The sequence below is a fragment of the Pinus tabuliformis genome, chromosome 8, assembly GCF_031772625.1.
Source record: "Pinus tabuliformis cultivar Carrire ecotype Pingquan chromosome 8, CPIR1, whole genome shotgun sequence".
Taxonomy (NCBI): Eukaryota; Viridiplantae; Streptophyta; class Pinopsida; order Pinales; family Pinaceae; genus Pinus; species Pinus tabuliformis.
In genome coordinates, this window is record NC_142294.1 from 1,636,440,108 (window position 1) to 1,636,464,593 (window position 24,486).

The window sequence follows — 24,486 nt, forward strand, 5'->3', positions numbered from 1 at the left end:
CCCAGTAGGATGTTGTAATCGAGGTTTCCGTCAATTACTTCAAGATCAATTTCTACTATTTTGCCCCATAGTTCAACTTGCAAGTTACTTAAAATCCCGTATGGAGTGTATGATCGTCCATCAAATGCTTTTAACATTGTTGACGATCGCGACAAGGGTGGTGAGCCTAAATTTTTCCAGCAACTCATCGACATAATACATGTAGATGCCCCCTCATCAATAATTGTTCGATGAACAGTTTTGTTGAGGGCTTTCACTTGAATAAGGAAAGCTAGTTGAGCTGGTAACCGAGGATCATATCCTTTATGATCAAATTCCACAAGATTGGAATCCATTGGGTCAATGCCACTTATTGCTGATAATAAAGCTTACTTTTGGGAGGGGAAATTTTGTGGTACCTCAAGTGTCAACATAGCGGACGACGATTGGGCCAGGTCCTCTATTATATTATAATTCTGTGCTACTTTTGCACGAGGATTAAATGTCGATTTGTGTACTACTCCCTTTGGCAGCTTTATCATTGGTTCAGGAATGATTGGTGGCACAACTTCGGTCAAAGTTGTTGTCGAACTACTAGGTTGTTCATTAGCCTTGTTATTTGACAGCTGTGGATTCCCGTAATCTTTACTCCTTGTCAAAGCATCATTTTGCTGCTTTGAGATAGACAACATAAGCACTTGGGATCGAGAAGCATTTTGATTAGCAACCAGTTTTGTCCCTGGATTTGGAAACGGATCAGTTAATACTGCTGAGGTTTTTGAATTCTTAAAGAATTTTTTAAGCTCAGCTTTGTGTGGACAATCTCTCGTCCGATGATCCTCATCGCATATAAAGCATGGATTTTTTGGTTTCCTTTTTCCAGGAGGGTTTGCAGAAAGTTTTTCAGGAGATGACTCATCCTGCTTCTTTTTCCTCCCTTTCTTTTTCTTCTTGCCCCCTGGTTGCTTCAGTTGTTTGCCCTTGTCAGTCGACACGGAATTTACTTCCGAGGCAAGAAGTTCCTCATTTGCATTTTGACTAGAAATCTTACGGGCCTTTTTAGATGTAGCCTTTGTCGATTTTGTGTCTGTTGCGCCAATCATGCCATCGCCGGCATGAGAGTCATTGTTTGATTTAGGAGGAGGAGGAACTGAGAATTCTGGTCTAGGAGCTTCAGGTATTTTATCGTAGAGCGTGCCAGACTGAGTGTAAATCAAGTCCAAGTATTGCGCACGAGCGATAACCTGCTCTTTGGTGACGACCCCCCCTTTTGCCACATCTTCCGTGATGGAAGGCAGTAATGACTTAATAAACCATTCAGCTAAGAGCTGATCAGGAACATACATTTTCACCATTCTACGATGACGTCGCCACTCATGTATATGATCTGATATGTGAGTGGCCGTTGTTTGTTTGAAATTGGTAAGAAGTTTTGTTCCCGTTTCGTACCTTATTGGTAACTGAAAATGGGTTAAAAAGGTTGTGGCTAGGGTACTGAAGTTGTCGAATGAAGCTCTAGGCAATTCGATATACCAGTTTGCTGCCGGACCAGTTAACGTCCTCTGAAAAAGGTGAAGCCTAATCGAATCATCGTTTAGGGTGTTTGATGAACACCATAGATGAAAGGTCATCACATGATTCGACGGATCTTCACCCAGATTTCCATTAAATTTAGGAATATTTGATGGAAGTTTATGTGGAATCACTGGCCACCAAGGGCCGTAAGCGATTGGATCATTTGTTAACCGATTTAAATCAGGTAACTCTAAAGTTGCCACGAAGGGTAACTGTTGATTCAGGTTAGGCGAAGCATACCCAGGATAAGATGGGATTGCCTGAGCAGTTGGTCTTTGCATACCAGCATAATGCATTTGATGCTGGTAACTCTGGTAAGGTTGGTGGGCATGACCATTGTAACATGGTTGATTTTGACCATTTTGAATATACGGTTGCCCACTATTCGCAAAGATTTGTTGCTCAGAACCTTGGTATACTTGTTGTAACTGCGGTTGTTGGTATTGCACTAGCCATGGTTGTGAAGCCATGTGCTGTTGCCCGATACTAATTGTTTGACCAAGATGAGGGGTAATTGTACCCATTTGAACCTGTGTCATTCCACCAGTCGATGATTGTGGTTGAGTTGCAGGGTCAAGGGGCTGTTGCATTACAACCTGAGAAACCTGAGGTTGGCATACAACAGGCAGCGCTTGAACTTGCGACACCGTCACAATAGCTGGCGTAGTTGGTATACTTGACATAGGTAAGCATTGTTGCATTGAATATACAACTCTTGGTTGTTGAGGTAGTATCGGTACCCAACCGCTTGAACTAATTCCACCATAACCCGAATTTTGTTGTGAACTCCCGTATGGCTGTCCTCCCGGAGGGGATAATGAAAGGGCATACTGCCCCCCATATGGTGGTAATCCGGTACTTGAGGGAATGGTTTGCCCTTGAGGACCGGACTGCCCAAATTGACCTCCAAATGGATTAATTTGTTGAGACTCAACATAAGAGTTTCCGGATATTATTCCGGATGAACAAACAGGAACATACCATACCGTCGAAATGGCCCCTGAGTGGGCTCCTTCTAGCGATTGAGAGCTAGTTGGGACAGATGGTATACCGGCAAACATTGTTGGAGTGATAGCAGGGAGTTCTGCCATCGCTGTGTCAAACAACACAGTCCTAGATGTTCACGGTTGTTCAGACATTTCTAGTCTATCCAAAAGATTACCTAGTGATTCTACAGGAGCTTTTGCTGGCGGTAGACTAATTTTTGATGAAGAAGGATACAGAGCGATCCCGACTCCAAATTGCGATGGAGTACTAACTGGAGGATCTTCCACAATCTCTTCTATAGCAATCAGACTAGGTGGAAGGGGTAGACCGTCAGGTCCGTAGAATATTTCTGGTGCCGAAGAAGGTATTGAAACTGCAGTGACAGATGTTTGGGGAGAAACACTCTCCGAACTAGTTGTAAATGAAACTAGTTCAGTGATACAAGTGTTCACCCTCAGACTAGGATCAGTACTACCGTCCTTCTGTGGCTGCCGAACTTCTTCTGTAGAGGCGGGGATACCAGAAATGTTTGGAGTAACCGGAGTCTCTGATGTTGTTGGAACACTTGTTCTAACTTTACCAGGAGATTTGGAACCGGTTAAACGAGTTCGCTTTGTCCGTACTTGTTTTGATTCTGGAGAAAAATACGGTAGACTCGTAAGCCTCCGCGAACGACGGGGTTTCAATTGACTTTCTTCCACGATTGCAGAATACTCGATCAACTAAAAATAAAGGGGAAGTATGTTTCCGAATTAGATGAATTTTAGACGCTTTGACACAACTTGCTTTTTCAATTCTTAAGAGTCGAGAAAAAACAAAAGATGACTCTAGTCACCTTTGATTTTTAATGAGCCTGAAGTGACAAGTGCTCAGATGGACCTTTTACATTAAGGAGTCTGAAAAGGAACGAAAGGGACTGCTCTGGAAATCTAGGTAGAGGGATTACCAAACCAATCGCAAAACTGTAGAATACTTTTTACGGTACGACAGTCAATCTTCCCGAATGCTGTGGTTAGTGCATTGCGATCGATAGGGCGGTAGACACAGCTTCCTATGGATAAAGGATTAAGCATATTGTGGTCTCCCAAAATATACTCGACGGTACGTGGGAGCACAAGTCCGTACTGGCACTTATCGTCTCAAAGTGGAGGAATCACCCAACCATCAGTGAGAACAATAGTTACCGGCTTTACGACGCCGGAATACGTCTCTAGCCTAGACTTCTAAATGTTGTGCGTTAGGTTCCAAAGCGCTGTTAGATTCATTGAATTTATTTTATAGTTGATCTTGTTTATGAAATTTTCCTTTCAGGCTCACCGTGAGATGTATATGTATAATTCCTAAAATGCAATCTAAGATGATAAACAGTCTTTTATCTTCTTTGTGCAATGAAAATCCTAGCTACTAAGGAAAGAGAGACAGTATCCTTTCACAAAGAGCAAAGAGCACACTCTAAATGCACTGTCCTAAATCAAACCAATCAAACAGTCTAAATGCAAATGCACATGCATGTATTTGTTTTTGAATTTCTTAGTATGTGAATGGAAAAAGAAAGCTAATGCACAAATCTGAATTACTTTTCAAGTGACAATTACCAACAAGTTTCTTTTCGAAATCAAAAATGGAGACAATCACAACACTTTACGATTTGGAAATGAATACTTGCTTTCGACACTAGAAAAATTACAAATTCAGACCAAATACAATAGTAACAGGATAATCGACTATCTACAACAACCAAACTCTTTCCTATGACTGAAAACGACACTTGCGACACTTTCAAATCAAAGGACGACAGTACGATTGCGTTACTTTTTACAAAGGAGAACTGAAAATGACTAAACAAATACACAAAAACATTTACAGTTCTTTTGTACAAAGGAGGCGGAATAATAGCAAGGAAAAGGGATTTCAAACAAAGATATACTGATCACAGGCAGCAAAATTCATGAATAGAACTGGAAAGGATGAATCGCAGAAACCAAAACTGAACAATGCCTAGTCTGATTAGCGCACCTGTAACACAGGGAATTTGAAATGCAGCGCACCTACTACACTCGGGAAGTGTGCTGAATTTCAGATTCACAGAACAGTACCTGCGCTGGGCCAGAGACAAGACTTTGCTTGGGTTCTGGGTCACAGTTTGCAGTTCAGTTCATGGGTTTTGGTCGAGAAAATTGTAATCAGTAATGCAACAATCGGGGGTATATCTAAGGAGGATCTAAGAGCTACCACAAGGGGCAATCAGAGAGTTTGTAAATCAGTTGTTTAATTTATAAACAAATCCCAGAGATTGACTGAAGCGACATTTATCTACTTTGCATTTGCATAGCAAAATGCAGTTCGAAAGCTACCTGGCTCGACTTCATGCTCCGTCTGTAAGTTTATAAAATAGACAACAAGGAAGATAAACAAACAAACTAATTCGTCCCCAGCGGGGTCGCCATTTTGTTACAGGGAAAAGTGTCTACACGGAACTTCTTATCCCACTAAGGTGTGATAGCTACCTTAGAAACAAACAAAGTAAAGCTACTTTTGTTTTTCCTTTATGAAATATAGATGAGAGAAGAACAAAGAAGACCAACCTCTGTCTTGCGCTAATCTCTTAGTTCGATTCCTCTCTCTCTTGATAGTCTTTCGCTACTTGTTCCCTTGCACGCCCAGCTTCACAGAGTACCTGTAAGATCACAGTAGCATAGCACTATACAAGAACATGGATTTATAATCATAAACAATCTAGGATCAGATGTAAATTGACCATACAAATGCATAAAACATAAATGACACAAGAGTATGGAGGAAAACTTGAATGGCTTTTATTGATAAACAAGAAAGAGCCAAGGGAGTTACAACCAGTTGTTCTGACCCAGCATCATCCTCTCAGCAAGGAAGCCCCTCTTCACCTCATACAAAGCTTAGATCACCCAACAATCTGATGTTGTCTCAAGAAACCAACAGCAATTCCTTACAATATGCAAAATTCCAGCCTCTGGATCTCTGGGATGAGGGATCCATATATAGATATCTGTAAGGGAGATGAGTCAGCTTGTGATTTGATTAGTGTCTTCCCTCTGATAGTTCTTGCTTCCATTTGGAGATTGATGATCTCTTACTCATCCTTGGTCGAATTCAGAGAGGCAAGTGTCAGAGGAGAAGTTTCTGGAAGTTTCCATGCCTCTTCACCTCACGGAATGACACTGCCATTTGTCACTTCTTGCCCATCGCACCCCATAGAGGGGCTTTTTGAAATGCAACGCACCCACACAGTGTGTTTAGGTGAGATGCAACGCACTTTGCCTATGGAGCAGCTGAAATGATCCTGTTTTGACCAGTTCTGAGCAGTTTTTCATGGAGAACTTCTGGGAGAAGCTGTAATCAGTTGACCTTGTTCCTTTAGGGGTTAGAACAACACTTTTAGGGACTTAGGAGCCCTTGGTTTATGGAAATTTCATGCTTGGGGTTGTAGTGCCCAAAAATGTCTATAACAGTACCCCAATAGTCCATGAAGCTCGAGAATTCACACAAATATTGAAATAGTTCTCCCTTGCCTCATGTATGGAAATAACTAAGACCAAATATCTATTGAAAATAATACTGAGAGGGGGGGGTGAATCAGTATTATCAAGTTCTTTTAACAAATCTTCCTTATTTACGCTTTGAATTATTTTTGCATATCAGTACCATAAAATAATGAGCATGAACAAGAAAAATAGATAGTCACACCAAAGAACACCAGATATAAGGTGGAAACCCAATGTGGGTGAAAACCACCTGCTGCAATATGTCTCTATCTTCTTTCAAATTAGAAACTCCTGTTACAATGATTTTGTACTAGTGCAGTCCTTTACCAGTACGCAGGCTGCAACCTGCAAAGAGCTACAACTCTCTCTCGTTTTCCAGTCTCTCCTGGAAGGGAGCTACAACCCCCTACTTCTTTTCTTTCAAGGACCACTTTTCATAAATTTTCAAACTGGATCCAACAACAACATTGAAGCTCATAATCAAACAACCTTCTGAATCACCCAATCACCAGATCCATACATATACAATGATATTATGAGAGTTATCAACCACATCTAGTACATAAAGATAAGTCATTAATCATGCTGTTATCTGAACTCAATACCAGTAACCAAACATCAGTTATGCACCGAAAACCCTGCAGAATAGTCAAAGGCAGTTAAAACAAATTTTAAGCAGGGATCGCAACTTCACTGGTATAGATCTATGGATATCTGTACTACCTCCGCACCTGCGCCTTCTGTGGCACCGCGACCACCGCACTTGTGCCTTCTGTGGCGCCTCCACACTGCGCCTTCTCTGGCGCCTCTGCACTGCGCCTTCTGTGGCGCCTCCGCACTGCGCCTTCTTTGGTGCCTCTGTGGCGTCTCCGCACTGTGCCTTCTGTGGCGCCTCCGCACTACGCCTTCTGTGGCACCTCTGTGGCGTCTTCGCACTGCGCCTTCTGTGGCGCCTCCGCACTGTGCCTTCTGTGGCGCCTCCGCACTGCACCTTCTGTGGCGTCTCCGCACTGCGCCTTCTGTGGCGCCTCCGCACTGCGCCTTCTGTGGCGCCTCTGTGGCGTCTCCGCACTACGCCTTCTGTGGCGCCTCTGTGGCGTCTCCGCACTGCGCCTTCTGTGGCGCCTCCACACTGCGCCTTCTGTGGCGCCTCCACACTTCCGCAGCTGCAGCGCTCGAGAGATCACCCTTCACAGATTCGCTTTCAACTTCCCTTTCATAGATCAAACTTTTAAAAAAATAACCCAATATTTCAGATCTTAAGATATTCAATTTGCAAGAATGAATTAGCCAAGTGATCTCCTTTGCTTTATATAGGCAAGCTTCTTCCTAAAATCATGGATCAATACCATAGATAACCAATACAAGGGGCCCAAAAACATGGAGCTCAATAATACCAAGGACTAACCACCATGGACCAAAGGTAAGTTCTCCAACATATACACACTTTTGACGAGGTACCATGGTCCAAAACCATAGGTTCAAATACCAAGGACTAACTACTATGGACCAAAGGTAAGTTCTCCAACATGAAAGTGCGTGAACTTTTTCTCTACATGAAATAAACTTTTCTCTACATGAAATAAACTTTTCTTTGCATAAAAGTGCGTGAACTTTTCTCTACATGAAATAAACTTTTCTCTGCATATAAGTGCGTGAACTTTTCTCTACATAGAATAAGCTTTTCTCTGCATATAAGTGCGTGAACTTTTCTGCACTATAATTTATCATCTGAGATGAGTGGGTTGCCATCAAGTACAACATATGTATCATAAAGCCATACCAGAATCATAATGCCAACAATCTCCCCCTTTGGACTTGATGGAAACCTCAAAATCTTCATCTCATTCTACCCTTTGACATCAAGGGCAAAGGGTTATGCTCCCCCTAAGAGCATGCTCCCCCTGAATATGAACCAGATCTGTAAAGAAGAAACATAATCCACCAAACACCATAAATGACCATGAAAGAGATAGAGACATATTGCAGTAATATTCAGATCAGCATCCATGATCGCCTTCTGTACATCCTCCATAATGCCAACAATGCATTATAAGCTCCCCCTGAACTAGTGCTATTTGATCTTCAACCAATCCGCAACCCAGCACATGTACGCATATTCCCGTACAACCAACAATCAGAAGAGATTCAACAACAAGATGATGCATCAACAACCCCCAGCTTTTGCCTGAGGTATTCAAAAGTCTCCCTGGGCAATGGTTTGGTGAGTATATCAACAACTTGTTCCTTAGAAGGAACATACTCCAACTTGACCTTCTGTTCAAGCACTTGTTCCTGAAAAAAATGATACTTGATTGGTATGTGCTTGGTTTTTGAATGCATGACTGGGTTCTTTGAGATGCTGATTGCACTTGTGTTATCACATAAGATGGAGATAGATGGTGTACAAGTGATTTGAAAATCTTGCAAGGTCTACATCATCCAAAGGAGTTGAGAGCAGCAAGATGCAGCAGCAACATATTCTGCTTCAACTGTAGATAAGGCAATCGAACTATGTTTCTTGCTGAACCAAGATACTAGTCTGGAACCCATAAAGAATGCGCCACCACTTGTGCTCTTCCTGTCATCCACGCTTCCAGCCCAATCGGTATCTGTATAAGCATGAAGTGTGAGATTTGTATCTCTAGGATACCATAAACCATAATTTTGAGTCCCTTGAAGATATTTGAAAATTCTCTTCACTGCCTGAAGATGAGTCTCCTTCGGATTTGCCTGAAATCTTCCAACTATTCCAACTGCATGCATGATGTCTGGTTGGGTACCTGTCAGTTAAAGTAGACTTCCAATCACAGATCTGTAGGTTGGTTGATGTACTGCTGCAGATTCATCATTTGCACTGAGGCTACATCCTGTGACCATGGGTGTACATATTGGTTTTGCATCTTCCATGCCATATTTCTTCAAAATCTGTTTGAGATACTTGGTTTGAGACAAAAAGATTCCTCCTTCCTTTTGTTGGATTTGCAAACCAAGGAAATATGTCAGTTTTCCCAGCAAGGACATTTCAAATTCTTTCTGCATGACCAAGGCAAAGCTTTGACTCATAGCTTCTTCATTGCTGCCAAAGATAATGTCATCTACATACACAACAAGTATTAGCAATTTGTCATTTTCAACTTTTATATAAAGATTGCTATCTGCTGATCCTTTTGAAAAACCTTGTTGATGAAGATATTTGTCCAAACGATAGTACCAAGCCCTTGGAGCTTGTTTGAGACCATAGAGAGCCTTTTTCAATCTGCATACAAGATTTGGATCATTTCCAAGAATGAAACCATCTGGCTGCTCAATATATACTTCTTCTTCTAAGTCTCCATTCAGAAAGGCTGATTTCACGTCCATTTGAAATACTTTGAAGTTTTGAAAGCTTGAGAGAGCAAGGAACATTCGGATGGCCTCAAGTCTTGCAACAGGAGCAAAGGTTTCTTCAAAATCTATTCCTTCTTGCTGCGCATACCCTTTACAAACAAGTCTGGCCTTGTTTCTAATTACTTCTCCATTTTCATTCAATTTATTTTTGAAGACCCATTTTGTTCCTATAACATTCTTATCTTTTGGTCTAGGAACCAACTCCCAAGTGTTGTTCTTTTCGATCTGCTCAAGTTCTTCATCCATTGCTTTGACCCAACATTCATCTTTGCATGCCTCTTTCACATTTTGTGGTTCAATGGAAGAGAGTAATGCCAAATAGCTTGAAGCTTTTGCAATTGTTCTTCTTGTTTTTACACCTGCTTCTTTCTGCCCCACAATCTGAGATTCTGGATGATTCTTCTGAACATATCTGGATGGAGTCTTCTCTTCTATTCTTGTCTGCTCCTCTGGTTCTTCTTGAGGTTCTTCTTCTTCATCATTCTGTCTTTGAGGGTAGTCTTCATCTTCTTCGATGTCTTCATGATGTACTTGCCTAGGAATGTATCCCTTCTCATCAACCACTACATCAATGTTGTCAACAATTCTGCCAAGTCTTTTATTGTAGCACTTGTATGCTTTGCTATGTGGAGAATAACCAAGAAGAATGCCTTCATCTACTCTAGGTTCAAGTTTGCCAAGTTGCTCATCAGTATTCTTAATATAACATTTGCTCCCAAAGATTTTGAAGTGCTTCACCGAAGGAGTCTCACCACACCAGAGCTCATGAGGGGTTTGAGTGCTGTTAACACGGACATTTGTTTTGTTGAGAATAACAACCGCAGCATGTGCAGCTTCACCCCAGAAAGTTGTGGGAGTACTCGACTCATCAAGCATAGCACGAGCCATTTGTTGGACTGTTCTGTTCATTCTTTCCACAACTCCATTTTGCTGAGGAGTTCTAGCTGTAGAGAATTCTCTTCTTATCCCATGTTCTTCACAGAAATCGAAAAATTCATTCGAGGTAAACTCCCCAACTCTGTCAGATCTGAGGCACTTAATTTTGTATCCTGATTCATTTTCAACCAAGGCTTTGAAGGATTTGAATTTTTCGAATGCTTCATCTTTGTGCTTCATTAGTCCTAACCAGACAAACCTGGAGAAATCGTCAATGAATAATATCAAGTATTCTTCTCCTCGAGGTGTTCTTTTTCTGAATGGACCACATGTATCTGTATGTACTAGCTCAAGAGGCATGCTAGCTGATCCTTCCTTCTCTGGAAAATTAGTTCTGGTTTGCTTTCCAAACTGACATGATTTGCATATGGTGTTGTCTGGAATTTTGATATCTGGAAGATCGCGAACTGCCTGATATTTGCATGCTTTCCTTATTTGTGAAAAGCTTAGATGCCCCAACCTCCGATGCCATAGCCAGTGTTCATCATCCTTGCTTAGATAGCATTGTTGTTGTCCTTCTTCAAATATGTATAGATTATTTGGAGTTCTTTTACCTTTGATCACCGTTTTACCTGTATCAAGATCACGAACAAGACATCCATTTGTTCTAAATATCACCTCGGTTCCTTGATCACACATCTGGCTGACACTTAGAAGATTATGTTTCAATCCATCAACATACAAAACATTTCCAGCCTTGACCTTTTCTTTTAACTGAGTAGTGCCTTTTCCTTTTATAGTTGCAGGAGTATCATTTCCAAAAGAAACTTTCTTTCCCTTTTCTAGAGCAAAATATGACTCAAGTTTTTCTTTATCACCTGTCATATGCTTCGAACATCCACTGTCAATGTACCATAGATTTTCCTGTCCCTCTGCATAGAATGCTATCCCACATCTTTCTGTTTGTGGTTCCTTTATTCTCCATGTTTTGGTGTTTGAGGCTTGTTCCTTTGTCTGCTGAAACCTGCTCCTGCATTCAGAATCTTCATGACCAAAGTTATTGCAAATAGAACATTCAACTTCATTTTCAAGAGCCGAAAAGTTGTTATAGGTCCTTTTTGTAATCCCGATCATACTTCTTTGTTTGTGAGCTTCTCTAGTCATGATTGTTTTATATGCAACAAATTGAGCTGCTTTGTGACCAAATTTATGGCAAGAGAAACATTGTCCATTGAAGAAATTTCTGCGGTTATCAAATCTACCGGCCAAATGATTGTAATTTCTATTGTCATCCATTCTTGAACTAAATTGAGAAGATTTTACCTGTGGCTGGTTGTAGCTTTTGTTCACCCTTAAAACGGATTGCCCTTGATAGTCTCTGTTTGCAATTCGTCCCTGCCTTGCCTGATGGTCTTCATTGTGCTTTTGCTCATTCCTTCTTGCTGCATCAAGATAACTTTTTGAAGTGGTTTCTTGAGAAGTTTCTCCATTATAGCCCAGACCTGTCTTGTTTAGTGGAGAACGCTATACATTGATAATCTCATCCAAAGTTTCAGATCCTTTGACAAACTTAAGATTAATAGCTTTTGTTTTCTCAATCTCTTTTCTAAGACCAACAATTTCACCTTCTAATTTTTCAAGATGTTTTTCCTTTTCATCAATTTGAAATTGTAGAGTATCAATGATCATATTCTTTTCTTCTATACATCTCTTGAGTCTAGTAATTTCTTCAAAAAGGCTATCCACATCTATAGCATCCATATAATCATCATCTTCAAATGCCATTAACAGTTTATAGTCATTACCTTGTTCATCTTCATCACTAATCGATAGACCATCACTATCTTCATGAGTGTAGTAACTTTTCTTGTTTGCACTCTGTTTCTTGTTCCATCTAGCAGGTTCCTTTCCTTTATCCTTATAAGGACATTTTGCAGCATAATGACCTACTCTTCCACAAGCAAAACATTTAAAAGGTAACTTACCTCTGAACCTTCCAGAACCCCTTTGAAGATTTCTGACAAAATTTGATTCTTCTTCTTCTTCTTCTGGCATGTGACTTGCTTCATAGTAATCTCCTTTGCCTGAAGCCTTGAAAGCCACTTCTCTTCTGTCTGATGGACCTCCCTTTCTCATTTCATAAGCAGTTAGAATTCCATGTAGTTGAGACATGGTGAGAGTTTGTAGATTTGCTTTTTCCTCTATAGCGGACACTTTAGATTCAAACTTGGGGGACAAGGATCTTAGGACTTTTTCAACCACAATAGCCTCTTTTATTTCTTCACCCAATTTTTTCATGTAGTTAACAATTTCATCTACCCTAAGGAAATAGTTAGCCACACTTTCATCATTATACATTCTGAGATTCTCATACTGAATCCTGAAAGTTTGAAGTTTAGCACGCTTTACCTGTTTGTCTCCTTCATAGCTCGTGACAATTTTGTCCCATATTTCTTTTGTGGATTTATAGTGCATTATCTTCACAAATTCCGATTGGGATAAGCATCCCAATAGAGTATTGACTGCTTTCGCATTTGTTTCATATTTCTTCTTCTCGGCCGAATCTGTAGGAGTAGCTGAAGGAAAAGTGTAGCCTGTCTCTATGATATCCAAAACTTCTGTACCAAGAGATTGAAGATAGGCAGTAACTCTTATCTTCCAATAATTGAAGTTCGTCCCATCAAAAATTGGTGGCCTGATTGATGCTTCTCTCTCATAGTTGCTCATGATGAATGATCTACCTTCAAGCGATCAAGCTTCTTTGAAGGACCTGCTCTGATACCAATTGTTGAAAATAATACTGAGAGGGGGGGGGGGGTGAATCAGTATTATCAAGTTCTTTTAACAAATCTTCCTTATTTACACTTTGAATTATTTTTGCATATCAGTACCATAAAATAATGAGCATGAACAAGAAAAACAGATAGTCACACCAAAGAACACCAGATATAAGGTGGAAACCCAATGTGGGTGAAAACCACCTGCTGCAATATGTCTCTATCTTCTTTCAAATTAGAAACTCCTGTTACAATGATTTTGTACTGGTGCAGTCCTTTACCAGTACGCAGGCTGCAACCTGCAGAGAGCTACAACTCTCTCTCGTTTTCCAGTCTCTCCTGGAAGGGAGCTACAACCCCCTACTTCTTTTCTTTCAAGGACCACTTTTCATAAATTTTCAAACTGGATCCAACAACAACATTGAAGCTCATAATCAAACAACCTTCTGAATCACCCAATCACTAGATCCATACATATACAATGATATTATGAGAGTTATCAACCACATCTAGTACATAAAGATAAGTCATTAATCATGCTGTTATCTGAACTCAATACCAGTAACCAAACATCAGTTATGCACCCAAAACCCTGCAGAATAGTCAAAGGCAGTTAAAACAAATTTTAAGCAGGGATCGCAACTTCACTAGTATAGATCTGTGGATATCTGTACTACCTCCACACCTGCGCCTTCTGTGGCGCCGCGACCACCGCACCTGCGCCTTCTGTGGCACCTCCGCACTGCGCCTTCTGTGGCGCCTCCGCACTGCGCCTTCTGTGGCGCCTCCGCACTGCGCCTTCTGTGGCGCCTCCGTACTGCGCCTTTTGTGGCGTCTCCGCACTGCGCCTTCTGTGGCACCTCTGCACTGCGCCTTCTGTGGCGCCTCTGTGGCGTCTTCGCACTGCTCCTTCTGTGGTGCCTCCGCACTACACCTTCTGTGGCGCCTCCGCACTGCGCCTTCTGTGGCGCCTCTGTGGCGTCTCCGCACTGCGCCTTCTGTGGCGCCTCCACACTACGCCTTCTGTGGCGCCTCCGCACTTCCGCAGCTGCAGCGCTCGAGAGATCACCCTTCACAGATTCGCTTTCAACTTCCCTTTCATAGATCAAACTTTTAAAACAATAACCCAATATTTCAGATCTTAAGATATTCAATTTGCAAGAATGAATTAGCCAAGTGATCTCCTTTGCTTTATATAGGCAAGCTTCTTCCTAAAATCATGGATCAATACCATAGATAACCAATACAAGGGGCCCAAAAACATGGGGCTCAATAATACCAAGGACTAACCACCATGGACCAAAGGTAAGTTCTCCAACATATACACACTTTTGACGAGGTACCATGGTCCAAAACCATAGGTTCAAATACCAAGGACTAACTACCATGGACCAAAGGTAAGTTCTCGAACATGAAAGTGCGTGAACTTTTTCTCTACATGAAATAAACTTTTCTCTACATGAAATAAACTTTTCTCTACATAAAAGTGCGTGAACTTTTCTCTACATGAAATAAACTTTTCTTTGCATATAAGTGCGTGAACTTTTCTCTACGTAGAATAAGCTTTTCTCTGCATATAAGTGTGTGAACTTTCCTACACTATAATTTATCATCTGAGATGAGTGGGTTGCCATCAAGTACAACATATGTATCATAAAGCCATACCAGAATCATAATGCCAACAATATCAAGTTTTCTGCTTGAATACATATTGTTGGAATATCCCGTATCTGCTTGAGTTCATTTTTCAAAGCTACATGAGTGATTTTATTAATGCTACTGATATGGAATTGTGGACCCTTTTCTAGAGGTTGTGGTATTCTTTTGAAATGTTTTGGTTACTCTAGAACTTGATCCTGTATGATGTCTACATGCTACTACAAGACTATCAGTCTCTTTTATTAGTAATATAGGTCCCCAATTCTCATTAAAATATCGTTATGAAATGTCAAGGGGAATTAATAATTCATTGAGGACCAAATCATGTTGATGGAAATGGTTTTGGTTGTGTCTGTGGTGGAGAAAATAAAGAAACTAAGTTGTTGCAGGGATAGAAATGATAAATAGTGAAGGGGAATTTAGCACATGATGCATGGTGATAGCGGAGCTAGGTATTAGGGTGTTTCTATTGATTTTATTTAGCTTAGGTACAAATAAATCCATCAACCTATAACATTTTCTTATAATTGGGTTATCCTGTAGCATACATGACTTTCCTATAGCAGTTCAGGGAAGATGGAAAAAATGTATGGGAAAGAGTTTATTAGTTTCCAAGAGTCACACTATGTTGTTCTGTAGTGTAGAGCTTGGGCACATCTAAGTGTAATCATATTTTTTTCTCTCTTCTTAAGATATTATATTCAAATTTACATGTATGACCATCTGTTATTTTGAATGTTATCCATTATGTTTTGGAGCCTCTTGACTTTAGTATTCTAGTTCATGTTTATTGACACAATAATGGTCAAAAGGTAGGATGGGTCAAATACAAGCAAATGAAATCGTCTATTTAAGTTGTTCCTGTAGATATGTTATTGTAATTTACTATGTAATTCAAACTTGAAATTAGTTATTATAAAAGAATTTCATTTACATTCAAGATGCATGCATTACATTTCCCCCTATAAGTGTCACAAGAAAATGATATCACATGAAGAATTTCATCACAACCATAGAATTAACATCTCTATGCAAATGTAAACCGTTTTGTAGTCAAATGTGAATGGGTAAATTCAATAGAATTAAAATTGCAAATATTACAAGAAATTAGCTCATCATTCACATCTAACATTTGTGAGTTATTCTTGAAAGAAAGTATTTAAAATGTGCTTGAGTGTTCTTCAAATTTAGCTTAGGTTTTGGTTAAGTTTTGGAATTTGTTTGGGATTCAAGGTTGAGGGAAAAACCACAAGAAATTAAATATGTTTGTTGGGCTACATTTCTAGTAATCTTTAGTAGAAGCATTCATAAACCTCGGGTTTGACATAAATGATTGAAAAAGTGAAATATGGATGAAGGATGGAGAATCAATACTTACCCAATTTAAAGCAAAAATTAAGAATTCCTTTAAATCAAGTAAGACTTGGTGGACAACTGAGAAATTAAGAATTCAACCATGAGAAAAAACAAAATTTTTGAAATTTACCATTTATTGCAAACCCTTGTAAGAAATATCAAGAAAGTCAAGCTACTCTTCACACTAACTTGATATATATTGAAAAACTAAAACAAACCATCATACTGATGCCAAAATTCATTCAAGTTAATAATTCTCATACAATTCTACACAATTTACATAACAAATCAGGTTTGCAACTCAAAGTGATAGGGAAATTGAATAAACTTGTATTTAATTGGAAGTAAACTTTAGAACATAAGATGGGTGCGAAACATACATGATAAGAAAATACATGTTGCCATGTGTATGTTTCCAATGATGTCAACTGTTGTATGTCATGTACTCATGAGTCACTATGTATCATCTTGAGTTTGTTGTATATGTTTTGAAGGTTTCCATGATGATGTAAAATCTTTTCATAGTGTCAGAAGGTTTGTAGAAGAGGTGTCATGATGTAAAAAGGCCTAATATGAAGCTAAGCTATAATTTTTCTAGAGGTCAAGTTGATGTTGTGTATTGAGTTTTGTTGAGTCATGTAGATGATTTCATGATGTCAAGTTGAGCTTGGAAGGATGCTTTATAGGTAATATCAACACCCTATTGGCTTAGTGGGACCTGACCCAGGTTCAGAGTTAGTTGTGCCAAACAAGTCCATACACTACTGGCCCTTTCTGCATCAATCTGCAGAGCGCAAATCGAAGTCTCACCCGAAGCAGTATGGGGGGATGCTGGAACCAAGTTTCCGCACTCACAGACCAGCGTGATGTCATTTTATGCCCTAAATATGCCTTTGCATAGATCGATAAGCCTTTATGGATTATCAATATAACTCCCTTTAATCAGCCTATACACCTCCTTGAATTTCTATGAATGTCTTTTGCAGACCTTGAATAGGCTAATATACTACTTACGCGCCTCAGGAATTACCCTTAACCTAGTAATTACTCAGATCGGCTTAAGTGTTTGATAACTTCAACATACAACAAGATAATATTCGTGCAAACAGTTATCAATAATTGCGTTCATATAAAAATATAAATCATGTAAAGTCGTGCATCAATACATCATTATTTCATAAACCCATCATAACATAAAGCGCATCCATATAAAACAAAAGTAAGAGATAAACACATATATTTCTGCAAAAATCTTCTTTATTAATATTTAGTTCAGCTTATAGACTCAAGACTTCCCTGCGCACTCAGCTGCAGGGGTCCGCGCACTCAGCTGCAGACTCTACTCTAGGCCTATGCACACATAGATGTAGAGCCTTTCTTCCTACTCTTCTACGCTAATCCTCTAGACTTCTCCCATAGAAAAACTTCATTACTTTCCCTAGACATCCTAAGACACACCTATTTATACAATCCCATGGTTCGCAGACCATGGGTAGATCCTCAAAAAGCCGACTCAACTTACATAAATAAGGGTAAAACCCTTTATGATTCTTTAACTATCTATGTGCTCTGTGACCACAATTTGCAGAGAATTTACATCTTTATACAACAAAACTTGGGATTTTTCCCCAAAACTTGGGCTTTTGCCCCAAAATTGACCCTAGGGGACCCCATCCCAACAAGCCCCCAACACAAAGATCGTGACTCGCCCTCGAGTCACTTGGCTGGCGTGGAGATCTTACTATGAAGATCCCCTAGCTCCACTTGTGCAACTGCTACCTCAGCCTCTCTGTGTGGCTGCCTACTTGATCTGTTCCACCAGCTGCTCGATGGATGGTCTTGCACTGTCTTGATTGATTTTCTACTGCGTACTCTATGAATTCACCAATTTCTACTGAATATTGGCGGAGACAATGTAGGCCTCATCCAACCAGGGTCCCAATCTGGCCTTAAGAATGACCTCTTTCTTCTGTGCTACTTCCACTTGTGTAAGCAGCTGCTTCGCCTCCTGCATCTTTGCAAGGCATTGTGTTGTAGCAACGGTGCGCGCCATCACCCTAACTTCATCATATTGTTGTTGGAGCTCATAGAATTTTATATTTAAGACCTACAAGGTGGGATCTTCTTATAGGGCCATGACTACCTCCATATATTGCTCAAACAGTGCAGTGCAGTCCACAACCGCAGCATCCACCGTTGCGACTCCATTTGTCACAAAGGCTTCACACTATTACCTTACCTCTAGCAGGGTTGAAGGCTACGATTTGAGCTCCAGTTCTATTATCTTTAGGCTCAACTCAAACTAGGTTCTAGCTACCTCTGCCTTGGTGTTGCACATGCTCGTAGCAAGTTTTATAATCTTTTCCTCCATTGGTGCATCCTCTGGGATATGCAATTCTAGCACCGTTCTACATGATTCTGCTATTGCTACCGCTATCTCTGTGCTCTGCGCTTGGATTGTGTCGTTGGTCTTTAGCACCTCAGTCTTCTCAATGAACATCTATTCGTTGTTCAACCGATACTCACTGATGAGGCTGAGTGTGCGTTTCTCCCGAGCTCTGAAATCTATTGTCACACCTGCTTGCAGCGTGTGAAGGTATTAATTGGGGAGTGTGGCCAAGTTGAGGCTGATATTCTTCAAAGAAATTACGATGACCTTTTCATCGGCCACCTCCACGCTCAAGGCTCCATCTGGTAGTGCGACTGCCCAGAGATCCAGTGATCAAACCATCTCTGATTCCTGAGTGGTCCCTGGTGCCAAAATTGTTGATGCAGTGTTGATCTGCCCTACGCCTACCTGGATCCTACTTGTCTGAATCTGAAGCTCATGCATATCCTTCTAGATGGTACTGAGCGCCTGTTGGTGATGCAGTTCAAACTGCTGGAATAGTTCTGTTGTGGTATCATGCACCTTATCACCTATTTCGTCCAAGTCACCGTCTGTCAGAGTAATCGGATCCAGCGACGACTTTGTTGCTTTTGATTTCTTCCATGGCCCTTCCTTTCCTTGTTCCATGTATCTTTTGATCCGAAAGGGAGTTCTCTGCTCATACTAACCACCACCGCCCTGCTCTGACTACTCCTTCTCCTGTGTTTGGGGTGAAGGAGACTTACCACTGCACTCGAAGTCATGCTCTTCTTGTTCGGCCTGCTGTTTCACAGTGCGCTCCGCTTCCACTCAAGCCTTCTTTTCGGCCTCTTTTCTCCATTTTTCAGCCAACTATTGGACCTTATGCTTTGCTTCTTCCTTCTTCTTCTTTTCCTTAGACTTGTTGGTGCCGACAGCCAGATCAGATGGAGTATGCCAATCTGTCGGCCAACGCTTGATGACATCCTAAATAGCGTCTTCGGTAGCGAGGTAAGGTAGGTCAAACCATTTTTGTTGTGGATCCTTCCACGCTCGGATGTATACATGGTGGAAGTCAGCTTTATACTCCACGTACTCTGAAAGCTACTTAAACACGATTGGTGACAACCGTGGCATTTGGTTGATGGCCATGCGAATGCTCGCCTCAATGAATACCTAGAAGACTTTGGTCTCTCTAATGCATGCGATGTCTTTTGTTTCCTAGAGGGATGCAAACGGTGCAGCCTCCAGAAAATATTTCTCCATGGGAGGAAACTAACTTTCCTCTGATAGATCCCAAGAAACGATCCCAATGGAGAGAAACATCCATGAATAGTGGAATGTTTTACTCTCATCCTGCGCCTCTTGATAGTTTGCAAGGAACACAGGTAGCATGCCCAGTTGAACTGCACGCCCTCTGCGCACTGTGCAGCCAAAGAAATCAGTGGCACCAGAACCTTGTTCCCGCAAAATTTCCTCATGACTTTTCCCGTAAGGATCTGTGTGGAAATATTCACCACGGGCTCGGTGATAGAGTTAATAGAGTACTCACGTGGCTTCTTCACGAGCTTGTATTTGTCCTTCATTTTCTCTGCAAGGCTATGCTCGCTCGTCTTTCCGCCAAACTCCTTGGCCGGATTCAATCCTGAGTGTAGCAATAACGTGATCTGATGGATCAACATATCAGTGATAGGGATCGACATGCTCACCCACAAGCATTCGTCATGTACCAAGGTCAACAACTGCTTGATAACAATAAGGTTGATGTTGGAGCGGTGGTAGTGGGGCACCCATAATAGGTTCAACAACCTCGACTAATTCACTCCACGAATCCACTCCACAGGCTCCAACAAGATGACACCTGATTCTTTGTAAAATAGCCTCTTCATATTGTTCTTTGTTTCCAAGTGGGGGAACCTCTCGTGGTCCGAGAGATCCCAGTCTTCCAGCTTGAGATTTGGAATTCGCACTAAGCGTGGACCTTCAAAGGTGAGGTTCTTCGATAACAAGGGTGTATTGAGGAGGAATTGTCATGCATTTGGGTCCTAAGGGACCTTCACTTTTCCCTTTCATGGAGGGATATAATCCGACAACTTGGATTTAGGATCCACCTCCTCGGTGTCTATGTCCTCCACGCCCTCTTCTACCACTTTCCCCTTATCGTTTGCGAACAATTTGTCTTTCTTCTGGGCTTGTGTAGTAGCATGCTTCCTTGGTGACTCGTGCACCGGCATGGGCTTCTTCTACTTGTCCTTCTTAGGTTTGGGCACTTCTCTCTCTAGTGTAGGCTTCAGCCTAAGTGACCTCGACATTGTAGGCACAGGAGTGGGAGCCTCCATGCTCATCACCTCTAGAGCAGGTCCCTTAGAGATGATAGCTCTTCCTGTACTAGAAGTCTCTCCTATTCTAGACATCATGTTGAGAATAAACTGTTGGGTATCCTCAGGTAACTTATCAAATATAGAGGTAGCGACTAAATCAGTGAAAAACTGAGGATTCATAAACAGTCAACAACTCAACACAAAAATTCTAAGGATGCAAAGTGTTTTTTGCCAGATGACCACATGTAATTTATAAGTGAATTCGATTTCAAATTCAATCATTCCCCCCAAAATCTATCCATAAATGCTGATTTGGCAGTAGGTCTCCAAATATTTCAGCCTTAAATGCCACCCCTTCACTCCTCTTAACCATCTCCTAGCAGTCAAATCATGAACAGTGACTGTAACGGTTACTTTCTAGTTGCGATGTGTGGTCTCTCCCCTATAGTGAAACTCCCTTTGTGCTTCATCTAGTACTGTGACATCATTCTATTTCGCGCAACCCGTCTTTCGCATAGCTCTATATGCTGGGCAATGTAGTTTATAGTCCCGTGCCTCCTTGCAGCTGCCTGGAGTGCTAAGACTGTGCTACCGCCATGTAGTCATTGGGCTAGATCCCCAAAGTATGGCTTCAATCTGCTTCCATTTACCCTTCCCGGAAATGGATCTCCATTCAACTTTGTGAGCTGAATTGTTCCACCATCTGTAATCTCTTTGATAACATATGGCCCCAGCCAATGGATCTAAACTTTTCCTGGAAACTTGTCAAACTTATTGTCATATAATAAAACCAAATCATTTACCTTGAAGGTGCGCAATTTGATGTGCTGATCGTTCCAAGCCTTTTCATGTTCCCTCTGAACCTGCTAATGGAATCCAGCCAAAAATCTATCTTCCTCAAGCTCCATTACCTGCGTGAGCCTTTCTTCTAAGGTTCCATGGTCCGCCATTCCTGTAAAAGCCATGATGCATAGACTAGGAATGATATACTCCATAGGCATGACAACTTCGATGCCATAGACCAACCTAAACAGTGTCTGACCATTAAGATTTTTACAAGTAGTTCTGTAAGCCCATAACACTGCTGGTACGCGCACGTCCCAATCATTCCGCTACGCATTGCAAAACTTCGTCAACGCATTCTCCAATATCTTATTAAAAGCCTCAACTGTTCCATTGGCCTAAGGATGATATGGCATAATCTTCTAATGGTAAACCTGGAATACTTTTGTCAGTGCACTGATCGTTTCATTGAGAAAATGCATACCACGATCACTCATCAAAACCTTCAGGAAACCAAACCTAGTCAACACATATTCAAACAAGAACTTTGTTGATGCCCCCCCTGTACAATATTTCATAGGTTGTGCCTCCGCCCATATGGTCAAATATTCAGTCGTGGTGATGATATACCACGCACCTGTCTTCTTGCCTGGGGGTTGAATTGGTCCTACAAAATCAATGGCCCATTTTTCAAATGACTACAAGGACACGTGCAGATTCAAAGGTGGCTCATCCCTCTGCGATGGTTGACCCATCCTCTGACATGCATCGCATGCCCTACAATATGCTTTGGAATCCTTATGCAACGTCAACCACCACAACCCATAACGCAAAATATTTTTCACTGTTGCTTTTCCTACATCCTGCAGCTCCTCCATGAGCTTCATTTAGGATACTATTTTTTTTTAAATATGACACATAACATCGGAGTATCTCGTCTCATCCCATTTTATATAAATGGCCTGCAATTACAGAAAAATATTCCATGCGCACCACCAATTCATTCTTCTGCTAACTAATGTATCCCTCTAAAGCCGTTCATGTGTTCAGTAAGTGGATAATATCCACAAAGTGATTATCCACTACGCGCACCACGAAGAGCTGTGCATCAGGAAACCCCTCCTCCAAATTGGTAGGCTCCTCTCCTATTTCAATGTGTGACAGATGGTCTGGCTTTGCATTCAAGCTTCCTGGCTTCACAATCACCTAAAAATCATTTTCTTGGAACAACAACAGCCATCGGCATAATCCCCCCCCCCAACATAGGCTTATTAACTAGATATTTCAATGTAGAATGGTATATGTACATCTTGAAATGTCTACCTAGCAAGTAATGTCTGAACTTCTGGAGCACGTACACCATAACCAAGCCTTCACGCCTGTTGTTGAATAATTATTTTCCGTGTTTGACAAATTCCTGCTAGCAAACACTATAGGATGATCCAGTTCTGCTTCACTAGCCTGTGTTAGCATTGATCCTAGTGCAATACATGAGGCATCTACATGCACATGGAACTGTTTCTTCCAATCCTGGAAGACTAGGATCAGCGCGGTAACCATTTTTTCCTTTAATACATCCAGAATATGCTGACATTCTTCATCCCAACATAATGTAGCGTCCTTCTTTAGTAGCTTCTCCATAGTCGCAGTAATCTAAGCATAACCCTTGATTAACTTTCGGTAGTATCCAGTATGACCTAGCATAGCGCACAGTTGTTTAACACTCCTCGGAGCTTCCAAATTGATTGTTACCATGATCTTAGCGTGGTCTACCATAAGTCCTTGCCTGCATACCACATGACCTAGCACGATTCAAAAAGGGAACGTAGAATAAGCATTTCATCAAGTTTAGTGTGACCTGATACCTTTGGCATGTATCCAACATCAAGAAAAACTAGCTACGTGGCGCTTTACTAGCCCGAACACTGTCCAATCATCAAAATATACCCCCAATAACTTGTGAATAAATTCTTTGAACGCCGCGACGACTACACGCGAGAATATTGCCGCTGCATTCTTAAGTCCAAAAGGCATCACTGTATACTGGAAACATCCCCACTCCATCACAAAGGGGGTCTTAGTCCTATCTTCTGGTGTGATCTTAATCTGATGGTATCTAGAGAACCCACTCATGAATGAGTAGTCCTCCTTCCCTCCAACGTTATCCAGTGCTTCATCTGTGAACGGAGTTTGAAAAGGATCTTGAATGCAAGCATCATTAAGCTTCCTGAGATCGACACAAATCCTTATTTCATCCTTCTACTTCTTTTCTTGAACTACCATTGGGTTCACCCAATCAGATTCCTCCACCATTTCAATAATACCTGCTGCAAGAATCTTGTCCAACTCTAGGCAAACCTTTTCCTTCTATTTGGGATTAAGGCAATATGGCCTTTACTTAACGAGCTTCGCGTTTGGTTTCAAAGTTATTGTCATCACTCCCAAGTCTCTTATGATACCTTTTAGGTCTGAAAATTTGGTAAGGAACAAATCCAGATATTCGCGGAGCAACTAAACAACTTTATCTAATGTAGCATCATCCTAGTAACCCCCAATATTTGAAAATTTTGGCTTCACCTCTATGCCAATGTTCACTTGTCTAGTATTCAATGGTGCAGTGATGTATGGATTCTCTATCTGTGGTCCCTCAACATCTCAGTGGCCTTCAGCCTTTGGGATGTTAATATTCCTTGGAGCCTCATCATCTTCTGCAGCGATCACATTATACCACTCCAGCGCATAGCGTAGCTGGGTGCTCCAATCTAGTTGAATCATTTCTAAAGGATCTTGCAGTATTCTAAAGATTTCTGCCTTAACTTGTTGCAACACTTCGTTGATGCTTTCGAGCCCATCCTCAAAGCTCAAGGTCATCAAAAATCCTTCTCTTAAGATGTCCCACTTCGTGGTACCATGGC